The following is a 25,032-nucleotide window of genomic DNA, read 5'->3' as shown; positions in this document are numbered from 1 at the left end:
TTGATCCTTGTTTCTTTAAATATGCAAATCGATTGTTCAGCTGTGTGACTCTCCACACCTCAAATATATCACAATGTGGACTTCATTTTGACAGTATTTTGTAGATTGGTACCATATTTATCATTAAATCAAGAAACTGTAAACTAATTGAAAAAATGAAGCTTGTGAAAATTTTAATGTGGCATAGGAACATGTTGTTTATCCTTGCCAAATGGTATTTACACAAAACTCCAGCAAATCAGAGGATATATTTTTGTCTCTCACTTACTATATATGTGTATATTTTTGCAGTTAATAGCCTATCATGTGTCTGCGCATCTTAGGGCCATAAACATAAACATGGCAAACAAGGATATGTTCACAATTCCAACAGATGCTTCAATTGTTTGTATAGATTTTAGATTAATTTGATTTGCATTTTCTATTAATATTTTTCTGTTTGTCCCAAATGGTATTTTTATTTCTTTATGCCATTATTGCAATCATTGGAAACAACTGAGTAAATATTTTGTATCATATGTTTCTAAAAATATTTGAATGTTCTACTTTTCTACTACTGGTTTTCTACTTTCTAAACTTTCTGCCACTTTTTGGCATTTTAATAACATTATTTTTGGGTGTTTTAATCTCTGACCGCAGCATCTTGTGCATTTATTACCTAAATGTTGTTTGTGTGGGTTTTGCTTTTGTTTGTTTTTTTGCCATTTTTAGATTTCACCAGCTGTGCAAACCAGCTTTTTCAGCTAGTTTTTGCAGACAGCTTCAAAAACTAGCTGCAAAAAGTAGCTGAAAAAGCTGAAAAGTTGCAGAAATTGTAAAAACTTTGCAGAAGCAAAAGAACTTTGCTAAAATGTAATAACTTAGCAGAACTGCAATCACTTAGAGGAAACTGTAAAGCTGAAGCTGTCTGCTGAAAATAGTTGAAAATAGCTGAAGAAGCTGAAGAAATCAAAGTCAGTGTTTAAAAAGTTGCTGAAATTTTAATAACTTTGCAGAACAATATCAAGTTAAGAAAAATGTAATAACTTAGCAGAAATGCAATAATTTAGAATAACATAACTTAACATAACATAACAAACAAAAGTAGTGTAACCTAGCAGAAATAATATAATTTAGTAGAAAATTAAAAACTTGGCAGAAATATTACAACTTATCAGAACTGCTAGAAATTTGCAGAAATGTAATAATTAGGCAAAACTGTCAACAGATAACAGCTGAAAATGCTGAAGTAACCTCAAAGTTACTTGTTTAACTGTGAAAAATTACCAAAAACATTAGAAAAGGAAGAAAACATGCCGGCAGATAAACTAATGTGGAACAAAACCAAGGTAAAATTGCGAGTTTGCACAGCTGGTGAAATCTAAAAATGGCAAAAAAACATAACAAAGGCAAGACCCACACAAACAACATTTAGGTAATAAATGCACAAGATGCTGCGGTCAGAGATTAAAACACCCAAAAATAATGTTATTGAAATGCCAAAAAGTGGCAGAAAGTTTAGAAAGTAGAAAACCAGTAGTAGAAAAGTAGAACATTCAAATATTTTTAGAAACATATGATACAAAATATTTACTCAGTTGTTTCCAATGATTACAATAATGGCATAAAGAAATAAAAATACCATTTGGGACAAACAGAAAAATATTAATAGAAAATGCAAATCAAATTGATCTAAAATCTATACAAACAATTGAAGCATCTGTTGGAATTGTGAACATATCCTTGTTTGCCATGTTTATGTTTATGGCCCTAAGATGCGCAGACACATGATAGGCTATTAACTGCAAAAATATACACATATATAGCAAGTGAGAGACAAAAATATATCCTCTGATTTGCTGGAGTTTTGTGTAAATACCATTTGGCAAGGATAAACAACATGTTCCTATGCCACATTAAAATTTTCATAAGCTTAATTTTTTCAATTAGTTTACAGTTTCCTGATTTGATGATAAATATGGTACCAATCTACAAAATACTGTCAAAATGAAGTCCACATTGTGATATATTTGAGGTGTGGAGAGTCACACAGCTGAACAATCGATTTGCATATTTAAAGAAACAAGGATCAAATAAAGAACATCGTTGTGGAATAAATTACAGTGAAAAATAATCACTGCTTTGCGTTAGAGAGTGACTTATGATGAGGTATTAATTGGCTTAACTTTACCTCTAACAGCTTTTCACATAGTGCTGTGACCAGGGTGAAATCCATCATAAAGTAACTGTAAACAGTAGAACCATTAGCATGAATGTTATGGTTCTACTCTGATCAAAACTCAAGTCAGCTGTTTGACCTGATATAAAATGATAAAGAGGAACACATATAAATGGATGTGACCTTTATGAACTTTTCAAAATGACTTTATATGTCTGACCCATTATCTATATATATTACAGCAGCGGTCCCCAACCCCCGGGCCTCGGACCGGTACCGGTCCGTGAGTCGTTTGGTACCGGGCCGCGAGAGATGAGGCTCAGGTGTGAAATGTATAGTTTTCAGGGTTTTTATCGGTTTTCAGCGTTATTTTGTTATCGTTTTTATCGTTTACTCGGTTTTCCTGGGTCTTTTCACGTGTGTTATGAATAAATTTTCTTTTTTTCAGTAATATTTATCCGCGACACCTTAAAGGCCGGTCCATGAAAATATTGTCGGGCATAAACCGGTCCGTGGCGCAAAAAAGGTTGGGGACTGCTGTATTAGAGCAGATGTGGAAAACCACTGTTAGACCTACTCTATACTAATGTAGTTACTGACACCCCATACTAAGGCAGGATTCATACAAACACACATTATTTATTCTCTTAAACACTTTCTTTTTTCACATTTTGAGATTGTGTAATTTCTAAAAAGAATACATGTAATGGTTCAATAGATATAGTTATTTAAATGTCCATAATAATCACATGATCATTTTTGTACATCCTACAATCCAGGATTTAGAGCTGTGTGTCTGTATGAATTCAGCTTGCTATACTTATAGACTTAGATATATTAATCCACTATTTACCCAAACAAGTTACATTGTTTGGGTAAATAGATTGGGTTTGTTCTACAAAATAATTATTCAACAATAAAAAAAAACACAAAAAAAATCTGCACATTAATCCAGAGTTCAGTTTCATATGTCTGATATTGTTAGTTAAATCTGATGACACAAACACAGTCAATAATTCATTGCTAGTGTGACATGTGGTCCTTTTTGCCTTTGACCAATGATATGCTGGGTACTTGGACCAGTTTAGTATTTGCTGTCACAGAGGAATGTTAACCAGAAATCCAGAAGACAAAACTTAAAAAAAATATGTTAATTGCAAACATGTTTTTGCTTAGTAAAAGGATTGAAATTACATGGAAACTGTCACCTTAAAGCCTCATTGTAAATATCATCACAAACAGATGTTTTCCACACAGTTAACAAAGCTCCACCACATCCGATCAGTGCACATAAATCTAAAAGAAAACAAAAACAAATAAAAAAAATAAAATTAACACAAGGGAAGACTTTTGACTTAATAACTACGCTTAAAATAAGTGTTACCTTTGAATATTTGTGGGAAAATCTGATGCTACCCCAAGAATACAAAGCCACACTGGAAACGATGACAGGCTTGCAGCCCTCTGTCTTCCTGGAGTCAGGTGCCTGATCAGTAGCAGTGAGTTGACAGAAGTCGGTGTCTGTAAGAGTGGCCAAACACTGATACTCTGTCCACTTGAGTAGAGTCTAAGAAGCTGGAATGCAGGCACACTAGACGAGCTTGTTCTAAAAAATACAGAAAAAGGAACATTTTATTTGTGTTAAGGCCTAAAAACTACAAATAAGTTATGCAATGAACAATGTTGAAATACCTTATAGGTGCTGCAGGCCACATAACCAGAATCCAGAGCAATCTCACACTCACATGATGGTGAGGAAAGACATGAGCTCTGCAATGAGGTTTGAATGTCTCAGTTGGGACACTGAAGAACTCAGAAGACAGCAATACCTGCACAGAGAGACAGAGTAGAAAAAGCATAGATTTGTAATCCATAATGTGAATTAAAACTCAAAAAGTGTCAACAAGTATAATCATTTGAGTGTGGAATTATTTATGCACTAAACAGGATTTTAATTAATTAATTGAATTAAAAACACTGACATTTTTTATCAAAGATAAAGAATCATACCGCTCTCTGCTCTGAGGATCACTGAGCATCTCTGACAGGAAATACAGTTTCCTCAGTAGGAGTCATCATTCATGGTCTCAGAGGTGTGTAGTGTGGCAGCATCATGATGGTCTCCAGATCAGGCAGGAGGTCAGGTGATGGGTGTGTCATCTTCTCCATTGAAGACATACTGGTATGGCAGTTCATAAAACAGCAGTCTCTGTGTGGCATGTAGTTATCTGTGCAGTCCAGCACTGGTGGATCAGGTTTGGCTCAGCAGTTCATGAAGATGGTGTTAAGATGTTGTTGTTTCAGCTGAGGATGGTGAAGTTTGAAGGTTTTCCCACAAAGGAAACAGGACTGTGTGTGCCCTGTCTGAAAAAAATACATCTACAAAACATAAAGTGCTTTTAACACCACCCACCCCCCCCATACCCACCCATCTCAGCCCCCAAGTGTCTATATAATGCTGGTATGGGGTGTCAGTTACTAAATCTAATTAGTGCGTCAGAAAGCGGGGGCTACACCTAAAGCCCCCGCTTTCTGATGTCTTTGTTTATTAGCAGCTTTTTCCAGCTGCTCAGAGAATTCTGACTTGGCCTTTATCCACCCAAACCCAAACCCACCCGGATAAAGGCCAAGTCAGAAAATGGATGCAGAAACTTTCCATGTACTTCTAAATCAGTTTTTATACATATTCTGTAAGCTGTGAAAATGTTTTTCTCTACATAATGTATAATTATAGACATCTCTGGTAGCCTAAAGATAGTTTAAAACTTTTAACATTTTTTACCTGTAAAACATGATAAGCAAAACCTCATTCATCCCAAAAACATTTGATTCTACAAAATTTACTATAATCAAGAAAATATAATTGTCTGTATTTATTCATGTGACCCATAATAAATACCTGCATTTATCTGTGATTTATTTATTTACTATTTCATATTTGAAAGCATCTTGGAGGGGAAGATCTCGTTTGTTGAGATACATACGTCAGAGTAAAAAAAGTATCAAAAAAGGAGATGACAATTAACATCCATGAAAAAATGTATAAGTAGATTTAGTCATTTAAAACATGAGAATAAAAAATAAATTATGTCCGTTTAATGCAGTATATTTCAGATCTGAGGTGCATGATAACAGAAAGCAGATCTCCCGGCTCTGCATGAAGTACAGCCATGATTTGGTGACATGATTAATAACATTGCAATAAGAAAGGGTCTTCTTACAGACAGAGTAGGGAAGACAATTTTTTCCAATGAAAAATATTTTTCATACTCTACAATCAGTAAACTCTGTAACAAACATGATCTGTAATTGTTTCAAAACTCACCAGACGACTTCATGATTGGCTCGAGGACAGGACACAAAACACAGGGTTGTGGTAACTGTAGTATGATCTCAGAACACCGGAATGGAGACATTGATCTGGCTGAGAAATAAAAATGAGGTCAAGCAGGGTGTTCTTGTCTGTAGTGGCAGAAGTGATCAGCTGTGAATACCCTCTCGACTGAAACTGCTCCAGAATCTGTTTTCTTCCACTCTGCAAGTGGTTCTCATTAAAATCTCCACACACAATTATTGGGTGACAGTCCATTATTTCAAGTGAATCTAAAAGACTTACCAGGTTTTGCATGAATGGTGTCAAACTGTAGTCAGGGGGTCTGTACACAACAGCAATGAGTGCAGGGAATGGAGCCTGAACCTTCAACACTAAAAACTCAAGATCAGTGACATTATGCAGATACTGTTTTACCTGAACCTGAAAATGATTCCTCAAATACACAACAACTCCACCACCACTTCTGCTGGCCATGTGAGGAAAGTTTGTGTAGGACACATGTCTGTTGCGTTTGAACATGGTGTAGCCGTCCAAATGAAGACTGTCTGCAACAAAGGAGCCTTGGAGGTGAGACTCTGTGAGACACAAAACATCTGCTAAACACATTTCATGATGACTCTTGATGTCACTGATGTGAGATGGCAAACCCTCCGTATTGTGATGGATCAGTGTAAGAGTGTCAAGTCTGCTGGCTGTTTCTCTGACCTGAAGAAGAGGCATCATTTCCTCAACGCTGGCTTGTCTCATGGTTTGGAGTGCTGCAGTTACCTCGGGATTGGAGTAAATCTTTTTCTCATCCAAGTCCTGTAAATAGAGTCCACTGAGAGACGTCACCCTGCTGAGAGCAACGTAAGCCATACCTGGTTCAAAAATGTTCTTCATTGAAACTACAGCTGTCTGTGTTGTAAGACCCTGAGTTTTGTGAATTGTGCAGGCGAATGCTAGCTTTACAGGAAACTGTCTGCGTACCGCTCCTTTAAACTTCAGACTCTCCTCTGCTCTCTCAATGTAAACCAGATCATCAGATGCTGCATTAGCACTGCGGTTGTGTCTCATAGGCTGCCGGTTGTCCATTCTGAGCCCCAGTTTGATTATGTGTCCATCATTTTCAGATCTCACCACCTTTACCAGTATACCAAAAGCACCGTTGACTAAACCGTTTAGTGTGTCCAAGTTTCTGGTCAGCATGACTCGAGCTCCTTCAGCAACATTCAGAGTGTCAGGTAAATCATTTCTCCCACCTGTAAATGGTTTGTCTCTTCGTTCCATTCTGCCTGTACGTTTATCCTTCTGGAAATCGTCTGCAGTGATGATTATGATGTTTGAATGAAGCTTCTTCAGGGTATCTGCGTTATGGGATTCCACATTCTTGTTGGTGGCATAAATGTGTAAGACCTCAGTTGGACATTCTTCTGGTGCAGTCACAGCCTGTGACAACAAATCTCTGTCGCACTGAGAAAGCTCATCTGTCTTTTCTTTGACTCTAATCCTGTTCAGCATCTCTGCAAAGGCCACATCATCTTTCTGACGCATGATCTCGGTTAGAGTGATCATCTGAAAATGTTCCTGCCATAGGTCAATCTGTTCTGGATCGTAAACGCAGAGAGGTTTAGACTGTCGCACTGGTGGCAGCTGGTAAAAATCTCCAACAGCTAAAACTGACATTCCACCAAAAGGTCTCTGAGTGCCTTTGATTTGTTTCAGTCTTGCATCCACATAGGCAAAAAGGGGTTTTGAAACCATTGAAATCTCATCAATAACAATAATTTCTGCATTCATCAGCTCAGATCTGACTTCATCCAGTTGGTTACCAAGTCCTTGAATGGGTGGTTTCAGACTCCTGGATAGTTTCAGTAGAGAATGTAATGTAGAGCCATTGATAGAAAAAGCTGCTGTCCCGGTAAATGAAGTAAGTAAAACAGTTGGATTTGATATGTCAGCTTCTTCTGCATTAGCAGGCAGTCTGCTCAGGATCTTTGATGCTTCAGAGTGAATACATTTAATCAGATGTGACTTTCCAGTTCCTGCACCACCGTTGATATAGAAGAAAAATGGATCTGGGTTCAAACCACAAACTCGCTGAATACACCAGTCTCTTATGGCATAGAACACGCAGGCCTGCTTCTGGTTCAGATTCTGATACATTACACGTACCACGGCTGGATCTACTGCAGGTTGTTCTCTGATGGCTCTGATCTTTGTTACAGCATCAGACTGACGACTGTAGTCAGGGACATTCTCCTGTTCGTTCTCATCATCAGAATGTCTCTCAGGAAGATTCTCATCACATTGCAGCCTCACAACTTCAGATTCAGGAGCAAGATTACACCATTCATCGATCACAACATCCCTATTTTGTTCAAACTCTTCCAGTGCACTCTCAATATCCTCAGAGTTCTTCTCATACTTGTCTTTATTTCTTTTCACAATCCGTTTCACAGACTCACTGTGGTCTGAACATGGAAGTCGCACAAAACCCGAGTTGTAGAAGGACTGATAGGTTTGGAAACATTGTGGTTTCAGTTCCTGCTCTGATCTGTGTGGAAGGTAAAGTCTCAACAGTCGACCATAATATTGCTCAGGATCTTTTTCCTGTGAACAGTGGTAATACCTGATTATAGCTGGTTTATCATTCTTTCGCCTTTGTACAAATCCAAGCTGGTTTAGAAGAGGAAGCACATCTTTTCCTTCATTTGGACCACTCACCAACCGGCACAGGGCAGCAAAATCAGCCAGCGACATTTCCTCATATTCTGGGGTCTCAGGTCTGCATTTGTATTTATCACTCAAACTTGTCATCCAAATATTACAGCTGTCATGTGTTGTGCTTTCCAGGAAGCTCATGGGCCGACTCATTTTTACTGGGTTATCATCTGTTGGTACAAATACAACACTGCGGGAACATTTTTTCATTTTTAGGCCACAGACTCGAGTCACACACTCCTGTGCGCTGATCTCTCTCTTTTTTGAGTAAGCCTGCATCACAGCTCTCATTTCATCACATTCATTGACGGTGTTCTTATCAGAGTTATCGATAACTGTCTTCAGGTATTCAGAGAGGCCAGATTCTTTCTTTGTTATATATTTACAGAGGTATTCTACACATGAATAGGCATTCAAAATGAATGAGACATCTAAATTAGAGTTCCAGGCTTCAAGCAGATCTGGGTTGTAATTGTTGATCCAACAGTCCTTTGGGTCACGTTTCAGAATCAGAGCTGTTTTCTTGTTTATGTTCTGGAGGCATTGTTCATACTCATTCATTGTCAAGTTGCATCGTGACAGAATCTGCTCTGTGGTGAGGGAAGCAGCTTCAGGTTCCTTCAGCAGGTTCAACAAAGGTCTGAGTTTGGCTTTTGCAGCTTCAGTGTCTGAATCCTCATCCTGTCTCACAATCATTGTTCTTGTGGCTGGTGGTTTTGGAAACCCAAATCTACAACCAGAGTTCACACTCTTAAAGCATGTCTTTGTGTGGTTCTTGCTGTGCTTTTGTAGTTCAGAGACTTTTTTGTGCAGTTCAGGTTGTTTGTCTGGATCAGGGAGTTGAGCTGAGATGTATCTGTCCACAAAGTCACAGACAGTTTGGTCATCATCCACATCTGCTTCTACCTTTTCTCGAATCCACAGCAACATGTGTATATGCGGACTACCTCTGTGCTGGAACTCAACTCTGTAAAAGTAATCAATGATCTCACCAAGGGGCTGTGCAGGAGAAAAAAGCAAATCTCTGAACAAAGCCTCAACACGCTTATCAAACATCCGCATGGTGGTTACTGGATTTGATCTTAGAATTTCACACTTTTCTGACCAGTCCAGGGCTTCAAAATCAACCTCTTCACCTTGCTGTCTCTTTATTGCTTGAATCACTTCAGGCCATCTCATCTCAGCAGCAGAGAAAGTGACAAAGAACTGAGGTGTTCCTATTTGACGAATCATACTGAATAAATCTTTGGTAGTTTTCTGCCAGTAAGCTGGAGTTCCTCTGAGTGGCTGCATAAATCTGATTGCATCTTTATTTCTTACCAGCTTCTCTACTTCTGTCTTACTTTGTAACATTCCTGATGTGATTTTGCGTCCATCTTTGGTCATAGTTTTACCTTTCCTTAGCTGTATTGTCATGCTGGAATTAGCCAAATGTATTTCAGTGACAAACTGTGAGAAAAACAGGTAATTTGTGTCTTTAGCAAATCTTGCATCAATGTTAAAAAGCCTTGACTTGAAGTAAGCACTTGGTGTGAGTTTAAGAAGTCTCTTTTCATCCAGTGTATTCTGACCAGTAGGAAACTGCACAGGAAATGCCATGGCTTCCAAATGAGGAGTTCTGAAGAAGCTGACAGGATTGTTTCTTTCTGCAGGAGCCACACAATATGTGTTATCACTGAAACAGAGAATCTCTTCTGAAATGTCAACAGGCTGCAGACAACTTTCTAGAGCAAAACCTCCATTGTTCAAATCACTTTCTGGTTCCTCTGGATTTTGTTCCTCTGGTTGTTCATCACAGGATTGCATATTAATAGCTTGTTCACTTTCAGACTCACTTTCGCACAAAAGGGCATCTTTTTCATAGTTGTCAATTTCCATTAAATCTGCTTCATCATAATCATCACTTCCCATGCTGGCTTCATCACTGCTGTCATCATCAGGTAATGTTGGATCACAAAGCAATGCATCATCTCTGATAACAATATCTGTGTACTGTGGGTGAATCTGTTTCAGTTTACGCTTCGATCAGTTTAGACCAGGTGACAGTCTGGAACAACTGATGGCCTTTGTAGCACAGTCGTCTTTTCAATTTCACCCTCATGATCTGTGATTGGCTTCTGAGCCGAGGTAGATAGTCAACTGTTTGTTGGACTTCAGATGGTACACACACCACATTACCACGTATGAGTCTTTGTCTGCCCTTTGGAAGAGGAATAATCTTTGCAAATGGTATGCATTTGGCAATCAGATGTCTCTCCAGAATGTTGAGATCACACAGTTCAGCTGGAATATCCTGCAGTTCTAAACCGTTGACAGCAGCAAGCCTGGGCATGCATCCACTTTTGAGGGAACTGTGACACGTGTGACAGATATACTCCTTTTTTCTCTCAACGGGAAAGCTGCAGTGATCATTACATGCTTCATCACACACATGAACAAATTTACCAGTTAGACACTGCTGAGCTACAGTTTGGTGTTTTGAGTAATTTTCTCTTTTGCAGATTTTCACCTGATTAGGAAAAGAAGCTTTTAGACAAACAGTACAAACATAAGATGGTGCTGACTTAATGTTGGATCTGAAACGAGATATGGCCTCATTCATTAAAGTGTTATCTGGATGACACTGTAAACTTTCAGCTGGTCGATGCATCTGACGATATTTTCTTTTTATGTTCATTGCACATCTGATATTATGCATCTGTCTAAAAGAAAAACCGTTCCAATATTTTACTCTCATTCGTTCTCTCATATTCTCTTTGTGTTGTTGCTGAAATTGTCTCTCTTCTCCATAACGTTTAGTGATGTAACATTTTTTTTTCTGTCTAAATTCTACACTTTCTTTATATAGGTTAGAAACATATGACCTCATGTAAGCTTTATGTTTCTCTCTGAATTCGGCACAAGTTCTGTATGTTCTTGTTATTCGTTCCTTCTGCTTTTCTCGGAACACGGGAGATTCTCTGTATGTTCTTGTTATTCGTTCCTTCTGCTTTTCTCGGAACACGGGAGATTCTCTGTATGTTCTTGTTATTCGTTCCTTCTGCTTTTCTCTGAATAAAGAATCTTCTTTATACATCCTTATGACACGTTCTCTTTTTCTCTCTCTAATTTTAGCACTTTCTCTATAGATCCTTCTCATTTGCGCCTTCTGTTTTTCCTTAAAATCATCTCTTTCCTTATAGATCTTTCTCAAATGTTCCCTCTGTTTCTCTCTATATATAGGATTTAGCTTATATAGATTACTTTTGTACACAGTCTTCTTTTGTCTGTGATCAGGATCCTTTCTTTTTGGTAGTTTTTGTTGGGCCAATGATCTTCTCCTCATTTTTTTCCTTCCCTGTTTACTATATTTCAGCAGTTTATGTGAAAGTTCCTGTGTTGTCTTTGTTGAACAGCGGTTGGCAGCGGTTGGATCCTTCTGAGGAACAGAATCTGATGTTACCTGAGGTTCTCTCACAGAAGATGCAGAGGTTTCTATTTCTAAATAATCAGAATTGTTCAGCTCAGCAGCTGGCTCATTTGAATAATCCACTCTGGATGACATCACTTCAGTAGCTAAAGTGTCGGCCACAGTTTTCTGTGTCTGCTCAGTGGACTTTGGGGTTTCAAATTCAGGTTCATTTAAAGCTGGTGCTGAAACAGTTGTAGCTGTTTGTCTGTTTTCATCAGCATTTCTTTGGTCAGCAGCGTTTTCACTGTGGAACTCAACAGGCTGTAGCTCATAAGCGCAGCTTGGTGCGATGCAAAACATTCGGTACAAACGTTTGATCCTGTCAATCATGTCGTTAAGACGTGTGAATTTTAACATAACTGCAGTTCCACCACTTACACTTAGCGACAATGGCATTCCTGTAGACCTACGTGGGTGAGGGTCAAAGTATGCGTATTCACCTGAAGTCAGCCTGGAAACTGCGATGGCTGTTCCTCCCATGACTAGTAAAGCGTAGCGAAACTCTGAAGCCAAACGCTGTAGTCCCTGTTCAAGGCTCGGAAGATGATCTGTACCGTCAAATGTGCCATAATGAGCAAACTGAGACATGTCGACTTGATACTCGTGTCTGCGGCTGATGATCACAGTGGGAAGTTCATCACAGGCTAGAAACACGCTGTTCACAAACCTCTTTCTGGCATCTGAATACACGGCATGGCCTTTGTCCAACACACGGTTGAGATCTGCTCTGGTAATGAATTCATCCTCGTGTAAGAATGACAGGAAAACCAAACTGTTCGCCATGCATTGCTGATTCCGGTACTTTCCATACTTAGCATTGGCCTGGCTTCGAGACGCACAGATGCTACTCACTGGTGGACGACTTTCACTGTTTGTAACCTGTACATGAGATGGTCCTGGAGCTTCTCCATCATGCTGCGTTTGCACAGTTAGCTGGGGTTCAGTCTGGATTACCTGTTGTACTTTAGCATTTGGCACAGATGATGAGCAAACACCTCTCTTTACCACATCTGCATAAGACACTGCGGCCGTCTGAACGCTGAGCTGCACTTCTGGACTGGGAATACTTGTAACAGACACCTTTACCTGCTCACCGGTCTGAGAAAGATTTACCTGTTCCTTCTCCTTTTGCCATCTAAGCTTCTGGGACTGTGACCTTTGACCTTTCCTTGGCATTTTGTGCAAGTACAAACTGGACCTTATATGTATTTATACACAAATGTATACAAAACTCAACCTGTAAACACTGAAAAACTCCTCAAGGTTCTATTAAATGGATCAACTATACAAATGGTAAAGTGTTCTTATAACTGTTTAATTGATGTAAAAAGGCTGGCTTAAATACAAACTCAATATAAAAGTTATTGAAAGATCCTTAAAAACGTTTTATTGTAGCTTTTTCAACAACTGTATATTATTACTTCTTTTTTTTTAACCAGACTGGTTAATGAATAGGTCTATACTTCTGTGAAGTAATATGCAGAATAAATCTCAACAATCAACAGGCTATAATAAAACTCTTAGCTTTGAAGTAGACTTTGTGTAAATCTTTGAGATATCTAAAATCTAAAGCAAATATAAGGAGCTGTGGTGGTGTGGTGATCAGATGACAGGCGATGAGGATTCTTCAGCTGGATGTTCTGCAGCAGTCAGGAAACAGGAAGTCTGGGTCCTCAGGGCAGCTTCTCAATGACAATTGTAACTCAATACTTACACTGAGTAATAGAAATGGGTTTGTCCTTAAATAATATTAGTATAAACTTACTGTAGTCAAATGTTATAGTCAATGAAACAGACTTGAAAAATGTATTTGAATCTAATTTAATATTTATGTAAATAGAGCAGTCTGAATGTATATATTACAAAATAACCAGATTGTCTTATTACAAATAAACCTTTAAGAGGTGTATATTTTATATAATTTATCAAAGCAATTGCACCTGTAAGCCAATCAATGTTTATTCCAAAGTGTAATGCAAAATTAAAATGACAAATGTAGGGCTGTGTAAGTAGTTTCTACTGTGAGTTCTACTGTACTGTAATTCTACTACTGTAATTTTAACTTTCTACTTGTGATTTCCAGAAAAATGACTGGATGTGAGAGAGTTTAACGACAGGAAAGATGGAGCAGTGAGAGCAGAGATCTCTCAGAATTCTGAATACAGACTGACAAAGTTCAGGTAACTTCAATTCCAAAAACTTAGATTCTGGTAAAACTGGATTTCAAGTCACAGGATTGCGTTTCAACTCAGGTTCAAGTTTGTCAAATTAGATAGAGCACATGGCGGAGAATGGATAGAAGATAGAATGGCTTGTCAAAAAAGATTGAGCAGGGAGAGGGAGAGTGATAGGACAGACTGAATTGCTTGTTAATGATAGAGGGAGAGGGTTTTCTGCAGCAGGTCACCTGTAAGACAGAAAGAAAGTGGAATTAGACACACTTCCAATAAACCTGGCTTTACCGTATTTTTCAGACTATAAGGCACATTTAAAAGCCTTTAATTTTCTCAAAAATAGACAGTGCACCTTATGTATGGTTGTGCTTACTGATTTTAAACCAATTCTATGTGGTACACGGCACTCTGTCAAATGTTTTAGTATGACTTTGGTAAGCTACAAAGCAGCACCACTTGATGTATTGTCGGAGCATGGATACCATAGTCAGCACCCTCGTAGAGTAATTCGTACTGTTGTACATAATACGGTGTGTGTGTATAAGGGCCTGGCACCTGTTGAGAGCCATGCTTATGAAGCAGATTTCAAACTGATCAATCCACATTCATCAGTCCATAAATCCTGAAAAGTGAGTGTATTGTTCTGTATTTTATGTCTTACAACTGAACAATTTTGAGAGTTATTGTAAATGAGTTGAATAAAGTTTCACTTATCTGTTTTGTTTGGCTTAATGTGCCTTAGAATTTAGTGCGCCTTACAGTCCGAAAAATACAGAACACATATATCATTACACACTGAAGAGTCGTACAGTACATTATTAGATTCAACTGAATGAAAATGTTTATCATATGGTGGTGGAACATTTCTAAGGACATTTTTGCATTCTATTAACACAATAAAAACAAACACAGTCTGTAAACCAAGATGTGGTGCTACAGAAACTTACTATAAACATTATATGGTCAAGCTAAACCCACACAATGAAGTCAGAGCAGACAGTTTCAGACCACCTGCTTTAAACACTTCACAGCACTCAACTCACATGATCCTAAATGCCCAAAGGTCTCAAATTCCCGTTTCTGTGTGTACTTACCTGGTACAACAGTATATCATAATGTCTGGGGAGCCGTTAACATAAAAGTAAAAAATAATTTACTCAGTATGACTTTTGGCAAAATGAAAAATTTGGAGACAGATGACTCCTAAACAGCAGTTTCTACATTTTTCAGTCAAATATGGGGCATGTTTAATACACACTCCACTAAATCTACAATAAACTTAGCATGGCCGATATTAGGGCCTAATTAAAAATGTACTATGATGATAAGAGAGATCTGTAAGTCTGGAAATGTTTACACAGACTTTTCTACGATCTGATTATTCCCAAGAGCTGTGCTGACTCACTCCACTAAACTGAATGTCCTATAATGAGAAACATTTCCCAGCACTGTACCTCAGACAAACCTTTACTTACCAGACTGGAGACGATCAGATCAGCAGTCTAGAGAAAGGAAACAATTCATCAGATCACTGTTTGATGATTCAGACTGTTGAGCCTCTTCACACACAATCCAATTTACTGTGACATAAATTAACTAGTAAAATTCTTAATTTATTTAAGGCTTTATGAGCTTACTGTAGTCTAAAGAGGAGATAAATGAACTGCAGCGTCTCACATGGCTGTAGCAAGTGTAATAAAAGCATTCATTACTACAGAAATATAAAGAATAGCCACCACAAGTGCAGGATATACCAAATATTTCCTACACAGAAGCTTTGTGGCTCCAACATTTTCTACAACAGGTCAGTACTAGTAAAGTGTGAAAGCCAAAACTTTTAAAAATGTTAGATACAAAATAATTATATAAATCAGAAGCAACAGAAAACCTCGTCATGTCTGATATGAATATGTAAATCTTAAAATAGTTTTAAATATTGACATGTTACAATAGCAGAGGTGCACCATGTTTTGTAATTAAAATTAAATGTCTTAAATTTTTACACTAAAAAGTCCTTTCATTATACCTGTTGCTAGGAATATTTATGTATTTTGCAGTGTACCTTTTTGGCAACTTTTCTATTAAATTTTAAAACACATTATATTCACCAAATAAGTGATAAACTAATTAGACACACTGGCTGTAATGTACCTAACAATGTCCACTCACACCTCTGGTTCTCTTAGTTTTTCATTATTGCTTAACTGTACAAAATACTTCTACAGTGTTCTGACTTTAATGTAACACATCAGCAGAATTTGAGAGACAATATGAATCAATACCTGTGCAGCTCTTAAGTGTTTGAGCAACCACTTATACTGACTCCCCTAAAACACTTTCATTGTTTTGTCTGCTACTTAAATCCACAAACATAAGGAGAAAATGAACAACTGACATTTACCTATGTTTGGATTCAATAAGCCATAAGAAATTTAAATCATACATAAATGGGCTATTAAACTTCAGGGACATTTTCAGGGACAGTCAGAGGTCCTGTGTGAGGGCTTTGCTGCTACAGGTAATAAATCCTGACTTTGTGTTTTTGCCCATCAGTAAATGGAAACATATCACAAAAAGTCAAACTACTGTATGTAAGTTGCCAAATGTGCTACGCAATGCCAGGTTCATACTGCCTCAGTTACAATCACTGTTTACTTACCAGCAAAGGCAAAACCAAAGATCTCTTTCACTCTGTGTAACAAAAGACAAAGCACAAAAACACAGAATGAGACAACTCAATTCAGTACACTTCTTTGTTTATCACAGCAACAAACAACTCACCTTTTTCTACACCTTATTAAAGATTACTGTCTTCATTAAGGTAAAATGTGGTTTCATCCATTTGTAATAAGCCACACACGTTTCTCAGTTATGTGATAGCTCTATTAGTTTGGTGCTATTAGATAACACAGTAGATTTAATAAGCAATGATTTGCTACACCTAGCTCTGCACACTTTATCAAATTCTGACATCACAATTTCAAAGCATGAACAATCATAAATGAAAGCTTGGATGATATTTTTGTAGGCTTCAACATTTGAGTTAGTCTGCATTCAAATTCTGCTTCCTAAAAATATTATCACCTGCACACAGTATCATTTAATATGCTGTTGTTTTAAATATCTACATATCATATTTATAATATTAATGGTGCACTGCTGCATTTTATTTATTTGAAGGTGGACTTTTTTATATTTCGTTAGTTTTTCACAAAGTGAGAAGTTAAACAGAGCTGCAGGTGTAGGTTTCATTAAAAAAAAAAAACAACCTGCACAAACAAGTGTTTGTTAAACAGTTCTTAAAATTTAACTAAAAAACTAAAATTAACTAATTAAAAAAAACTTCTTGTTAAGAGATGTTATTATTCTTATATTATGTGTTTCATCCTCACTCTCTCTCTCCCTTCTGTTAATTAACCCACAGCACAAAAACACACCGGTACAGGCACGTGACTCTTTTTTCTCCCGGCTTTCAGTCAGAAGCTGTGTCCCAAAATGTCGGCTGCATCCTCCGGAGGCCGCATTTGAAGGCCGATTATGTCACAGCCAGTCGACGAAGGCTGTCTCAAATGCGGCCGACAAATGAGTCCTTCATTTCCCCGAATAAACTTTTAACATATTTTTAGGCGAGAAAGTAGCGGTGTAAATATCTGCTTGGTTTATCAAGACATCGCATATTTGCAAAAGTGTGCCGACGTTTTCAGAGACGTCTGTCACCCACCGGCTCGATGGCAAGCCGGGAGGGGGGTTCAGACCCCCGCTCTTTCGCTACTCAGGTTAAACATGATATACAAGTCACTCTGATAACTTAAAAATGTAATTGTTTGCCTTTTTCTGTGTTTTATTTGTTCTGGAGTAAATCGGTTTGGCTGAGATCAAAGTTATTAGATTATTAGATTAAATAAAGCTTTATTAATCCATCCGGTGGGTTCCTCCGGGATTTTCACACAGCTCAATAAACGTTAAACGGTCGAGAATTTACGCCAGTGTCCTGTTATATTTTAAATAGCAAGGAGCAGACGGCCGAGTTTATTAAACTCCAGCGAGACAGCGGTGACGCAAATCTGAAGGCTAGACCGTCCAGTTTCACAGCCTTCTCGGTCCACGTAGACCGCGAAGGCTGGGTCCTCCGAAAGATGCAGCCGACGTTTTGGGACACAGCTAATGGCGGTAAAATGGCTCCTTTGAAGTTGCCGACCCTGCTGCTTCAGCAGCTAATCAGTGGTTCTAAAATGACGGCTCATTACCTTACAACCGAAAGAATGAGGCCGTTTTTAACTGACTGATTTGTGAAGAGAATTAACTTCAGCTTCCCTAACAGACTCAGAAACACTAACACACCGAATGAACCAAATACAACACAATAACTGTAATAAACAATCAAATGAACCATATTAATTTCACACTGGGCCTATAGCAGCTAGGCTAGGCGTTAGCACTTAGTGCTAGCATACCAAACACTCCTTTTAAATAGTAAAATTACAACGTTTCACTAAAAAAGCAGCCATTGTGTTACTTTAACATGACTTATACTTCGACTGGCTTCATAAGTCACTAACAACAACTGGGTAAATCCCTCATACAGCTTATAGACATTTCATTTCAGAAAAGAGAGACAGAGAAGCAGCGCTTACCGGTGGGGATCGAGCTGAGAGTGGACGGAGATTCAGGAGTCAGGCAGAGACGTTTAAAAAAGAGGCATTCACGGGTAGTGGGAAACTCCGCAATTACACAAAATTGGCATGGAAAACGTGAAAAATATATGTAAATTTAAATATTATTATACTAGATTTTTTTGCAACAAAAAGCAACTAGCAGAAATTTAATTCTATAAGTTTAATAAATGTTTCAAACAGGATTCTTTGAATTTGAAATAATGGTTAAAATACATAAATAAACATAAGGTCATTATGTTAAAATGTACTTTATTATGATAGATTTATTTAACTGACTGCAGTAATAAGAACAGTCTTCTGCTGAAAACACACACCAAGGAGCTGGTGTTGGTGATCGCCTAAGCATCCTCACAGTAGGAGCTGCAGAGGTTCATCTCACTCCACTGCAGGACTCAAGAGGTTCAGGAGGTCCCTTAACCCCACTGCTATGAGACTTTTTAACAGCGACTCCTGATATGTTCATTGCACATTTGTTTCTTTTATTCTACTACATATTGGTTGTAATCATGAATTCTGAATTGCTTTAAAGCTGAAGCTGTCTGCTAAAACTAGCTGAAAAAGCTGAAAAGTTGCAGAAATTGTAAAAACTTTGCAGAAGCAAAGGAACTTTGCTAAAATGGAATAACTTAGCAGAACTGCAATATCTTAGAGGAAACATAATACTTGGCAGAAATACAATAGCATAGCAGAACTTAACAGAAATATTGTAACTTACCAGAAACATGATAACTTCTCAAAAATACAAGAATTTAGGAGAAATAGTATAAGATAACAGAAAGAATATATTTAGCCAAAAATACTTAAACATTACAGAAACATTATGATTTAGAAAAATAGTACAACATAGCAGGAATACTGTGATTTACCAGAAATACAATTATGGAGGACTAATACTTTAAAATGGGAGACATATTGATACACACACACATACACAGAGCCTAAAGGGAAGAGTATTTGTGCCATGGAGTCTTAACAAGAATGTGAGGTCCATATTAGAAAAGCTGGTAAAATCATAAAAGTTTGCAGAATTGTAATAAATGATGAATATGAATTACTGGTCTGTGACAGTGTATTAATTTGTAGGGAAAAAAACATGTTGACCAAGGTGGAATCGAACCCACGATCTTTGGCTTGCAGACCCATGTCATTACCAACTGCGCCACTGGGAAAGAAAGGAGCCGTTTTGAAAAACAGGGTAATGAGGAGTCAGAATTAGATCGCGGCGAGAGGCGAAAAACGCCGTTTTTTGGAGTTACAAAACGTTGTGTAACTCAAAACCTAGGTGGACTAGAAGCATAATTCTTGTACTACTGATCAGGCACCTTACTCCAGGAAGACAGAGGGCTGCAAGCCTGTCATCGTTTCCAGTGTGGCTTTGTATTCTTGGGGTAGCATCAGATTTTTCCCACAAATATTTAAAGGTAACCCTTATTTTGAGCTTATTTATTAAATCAAAAGTCTTCCATTGTGTAAATTATATTTGATATGTTTTTGTCTTCTTTTAGATTTAGATGCAGTGACCGGATGTGCTGCAGCTTTGTTAACTGTTTGGAAAACATCTGTTTGTGATGGTATTTAAAATTACACTTTAAGGTGACAGTTTCCATGTAATTTCAGTCCTTTTTCTAAACAAAAACATTTTTTAATTAACATATTTTTTTATTTGTTTTACCAGCACATCATTAGTCAAAGTTAAAAAGAGCCACATGTTACACCAACAATGAATTTTTGACTGTGTTTGTGTCACCAGATTTAACAAACAATATCAGACCTATGAAATAAGTAATTGCACCATTTTTGGATAAATGTGCAATTATATTGTTTTGTATTTTCAATTGTTGAATAATTATGTTATAGAACAAACTCAATCTGTTTAGCCAAACAACATAATTTGTTTGGTTAAATAGTGGATTTGTATAATTTTACTCTATAAGTACAGCAAGCTGAATTCATACAAACACACAGCTCTAAATCTTGAATTGTAGGATGCACAATAATGATCATTTAATTATTATGGACATTTAAATCAGAATCTATTGAACCATTACACATATTCTTTATAGAGATTACGCAACCTCAAAATGCGGGAAAAAAAAACAAGTGTTTAAGAGCATAAATAAAGACAGCTGAAAGTGTGTTTGTATGAATACTGCCTTAGTATGGGGTGTCATGGAGTCTTAACAAGAATGTGAGGTCCATATTAGAAAAGCTGGTAAAATCATAAAAGTTTGCAGAATTGTAATAAATGATGAATATGAATTACTGGTCTGTGACAGTGTATTAATTTGTAGGGAAAAAAACATGTTGACCAATCATATAATCATATATTCACTCTTACGGTGAAAGAATGATATCGATACTCCAAATAGATTTCGAGTTACAAAGCGTTGTTTGAGGGCAAGTCAAGGCAGTTTTTGCTTCGCTCTACTCAGTTATGGTGCATTAGAAGTCAAATATCTTTAATAATTCATATTTTAATGATAAATTGTAAACACTGGAAGATTCCCCCATCTCTTCTGAACAAAACGGTGTAAGAATGACCGCTCTAGCCCCTACGGTTTGGAAATTATGGTCATTTGTTTGAGGGGAGTCCTCACTATGAGAAATAGGCTGCAATAATCCTGTGCATCTCTGTGCTGCGTGTGTAAAAAGAGGCACCTGTTTTGGCGGGAAAAAGTACACAGGCTCTCTGATTGGTGGATTCAAATTCAGCAGCTCCCAGGCTGACCTAGAAACTTACTTCTCTCTCCCTGTGCATTTTTTTGCTGATTTTTTCATTTAACAAGTATATTTGAGGGACCCTCAGCATGTTCAGCATTTTTTCAGCTGTCCATTTTGCTTTTCCAATTTTTCTGTTTAACTGATTACTATTGTGCTAAATCATACTATTTCTGCTATTTTATAAGATTTGTGCCTAATATAGTATTTCTGCTAAATTACAGTATTTCTGCTTTTTATACTATTTGTGCTAAAACATAGTATTTCTACTAAATGTAGTATTTATGCTTAATCATACTATTTCTGCTTTTTATGGGATTTGTGCCTAATATAGTATTTCTGCTTTTTATAGGATTTTTGCTCAAACATAATATTTCTACTAAATGTAGTGTTTATGCTTAATCATCCTATTTCTGCTTTTTATAGTATTTGTGCCTAATATAGTATTTCTGCTAAATTATAGTATTTCTGCTTTTTATAGTATTTGTGCTAAAACATAGTATTTCTACTAAATGTAGTATTTATGCTTAATCATAGTATTTCTATATATTTCTGCCAGGTCCCCAGGCAGCCAATCCTCTGTGAGGACTTAGACATTCAAATTTTCAAATCAGGGCCTGCACGGTTTCCCAGCCAATCATATATGTGTCCTGAGGCATTCAAATTTGCATATTGGGGCCTTCATGGCTTCTAAGCCAGCCAATCATATCTGAGGGCTGAGGAATTCAAATCCACAAATCAGGGCCTGCACGGCTTCCCAGGCAGCCAATCATATATGTGGCCTCAGGCATTCAAATTTGCATATTGGGGAATTCTTCGCTTCTAAGTCAACAAGTCATCCATGTCGTATATCTCTAAAAATTCACATTTTAATGATAAATTGTTAACACTGGAAGATTCCCCCATCTCTTCTGAACAAAACGGTTTAAGAATGACCGTTCTAGCCCCTACGGTTAGGAAATTATGGTCATTTGTTTGTGGGGAGTCCTCACTATGAGAAATAGGCTGCAATAATCCTGTGCCTCTCTGTGCTGCGTGTGTAAAAAGATGCACCTGTTTTGGCGGGAAAACGTAAACAGCCACTCTGATTGGTGGATTTAAATTCGGCAGCTCTCTCCCTCTGTGTCTGTCTGTGTGTGTGTGTGTGTGTGTGTGTGTGTGTGTGTGTGTGTGTGTGTGTGTGTGTGTGTGTGTTTAGTGGGAGAGGGAGGACCCTGCCCTTATTTGGCAGCATGTCATTGTAGGATTTAAATTGAATATAGTTAGACTGGTTGACTGGATTAGAGCCTGTGTTTGTGTGTCCCTCTGTGCATTTCTGTTTCAATATGCCTCCATATTTGTAATTTTGTAAGTTATTACTATTCTGCTAAATCATAGTATTTCTGGTACTTTTCGGTACTTGTGCTAAATACAGTATTTCTGCTAAATCATACTATTTCTGCTTTTCATAAGATTTGTGCATAATATAGTATTTCTGCTAAATTATAGTATTTATTCTTTTTATAAGATTTGTGCCTAACATAGTATTTCTGCTAAATTATAGTATTTCTGCTTTTTATACTATTTGTGCCTAATATAGTATTTCTGCTTTTTATAGGATTTGTGCCTAATATAGTATTTCTGCTTTTTATAGGATTTGTACCTAATATAGTATTTCTGCTTTTTATACTATTTGTGCCTAATATAGTATTTCTGCTAAATTATAGTATTTCTGCTTTTTATAGTATTTGTGCGAAAACATAGTATTTCTACTAAATGTAGTATTTATGCTTAATCATAGTATTTCTATATATTATATCTGCCAGGTCCCCAGGCAGCCAATCCTCTCTGAGGACTGAGACATTCAAATTTTCAAATCAGGGCCTGCACGGCTTCCCAGCCAATCATATATGTGTCCTGAGGCATTCAAATTTGCATATTGGGGCCTTCATGGCTTCTAAGCCAGCCAATCATATCAGGGCTGAGGAATTCAAATCCACAAATCAGGGCCTGCATGGCTTCCCAGCCAGCCAATCATATATGTGGCCTGAGCCATTCAAATTTGCATATTGGGGAATTCGTGGCTTCTAAGTCAATAAGTCATCCATGTCATATATCTCTAAAAATTCATATTTTAATGATAAATTGTCAACACTTGAAGATTCCCCAATCACTTCTGAACAAAACGGTGTAAGAATGACCGCTCTAGCCCCTACGGTTAGGAAATTATGGTCATTTGTTTGAGGGGAGTCCTCACTATGAGAAATAGACTGCAATAATCCTGTGCCTCTCTGTGTTGCGTGTGTAAAAAGATGCACCTGTTTTGGCGGGAAAACGTAAACAGCCACTCTGATTGGTGGATTTAAATTCGGCAGCTCTCTCCCTCTGTGTGTGTGTGTGTGTGTGTGTGTGTGTGTGTGTGTGTGTGTGTTTAGTGGGAGAGAGAGGACCCTGCCCTTATTTGGCAGCATGTCATTGTAGGATTTAAATTGAATATAGTTAGACTGGTTGACTGAATTGGATCTTGTGTGTGTGTCTCTCTGTGCATGTGTGTTTCCTCATGTGTACATATTTGTAATTGTGTGGCTGTCATAAATTTTTTTTCAGATTTTTGTCATTTAACAAGTATATTTGAGGGACCCTCAGCATGTTCAGCATTTTTTCAGCTGTCCATTTTGCTTTTCCAATTTTTCTGTTTAACTTATTACTATTGTGCTAAATCATACTATTTCTGCTATTTTATAAGATTTGTGCTTAATATACTATTTCTGCTTTTATAGGATTTGTGCTTAATATAGTATTTCTGCTTTTTATAAGATTTGTGCCTAATATAGTATTTCTGCTAATTGTAGTATTTATGCTTAATCATATTATTTCTGCTTTTCATAGGATTTGTGCTTAATGTAGTATTTCTGCTAAATTTAGTATTTCTGATTAATTATAGTTTTTCTACTAAATCATAGTACAGTATTTCTGCTTTTTATGGGATTTGTGCTAAAACAAAGTATTTCTACTAAATGTAGTATTTATGCTTAATCATACCATTTCTGCTTTTTATAGGATTTGTGCTTAATATAGTATTTCTGCTAAATTATAGTATTTCTGCCAAATTATAATATTTGTGCTAAAACATAGTCTTAATTTAAAATTACAATATTCATAGTTCATCACAGTGTCTCTGGTAAATCACAATATTCCTGCTATGTTGTACTATTTTTCTAAATCATAGTGTTTCTGTAATGTTTAAGTATTTTTGGCTAAATATATTCTTTCTGTTATCTTAGACTATTTCTCCTAAATTCTTGTATTTTTGAGAAGTTATCATGTTTCTGGTAAGTTACAATATTTCTGCTAAATTCTGCTATGCTATTGTATTTCTGCCAAGTATTATGTTTCCTCTAAGATATTGCAGTTCTGCTAAGTTATTCCATTTTAGCAAACTTCTTTTGCTTCTGCAAAGTTTTTACAATTTCTGCAACTTTTCAGCTTTTTCAGCTACTTTTTGCATACAGCTTCACCTTTAAGCATCCACACTGCATTTTCGCAGGAAATGCAAATTTTTCTAGTCTATGGATTGTTGTTTAGTATAAAATAAATAATAATAATAATAATAATAATAAATATAATAAATAATAAATAATAAATATAAATAATAATAATAAAATAATAAATAAAAATACATAAAATCATTTTTTCTCAGTTCTTCCCCATAGAAAAAGAACACTGCCATTTAATCTAAACTCTTTATTGGGACTTTTTTCTGCAGTGTCACGTGTGCAGGTGTGAAACGACACAGTGAGATATTTAAAAAAAGAAAAACACACACACACAGAGCAGGA

At 37.0% G+C, this 25,032-nt stretch overlaps 1 long non-coding RNA gene across 1 annotated transcript; it reads right to left on the bottom strand.

The window, feature by feature from the left end:
- Positions 1-13,448: 13,448 nt before the first annotated feature.
- LOC146702744 (uncharacterized) lies at positions 13,449-18,506 on the bottom strand. Its single transcript, XR_014921893.1, has 4 exons — positions 18,455-18,506; positions 16,480-16,511; positions 15,296-15,322; positions 13,449-14,053 (listed from the first exon to the last, which is right to left on the bottom strand). It is a non-coding gene; the product is annotated as an uncharacterized LOC146702744 (long non-coding RNA).
- Between the last annotated feature and the right edge of the window lie 6,526 nt (positions 18,507-25,032).

Source organism: Copadichromis virginalis, linkage group LG8 (genome assembly GCF_057382275.1).
Source record: "Copadichromis virginalis isolate Kocher_CV1m ecotype Utaka linkage group LG8, C_Virginalis_male_GT1.1, whole genome shotgun sequence".
In the NCBI taxonomy this organism is placed as follows: Eukaryota; Metazoa; Chordata; class Actinopteri; order Cichliformes; family Cichlidae; genus Copadichromis; species Copadichromis virginalis.
This window is presented reverse-complemented; position numbering and strand designations above follow the sequence as displayed.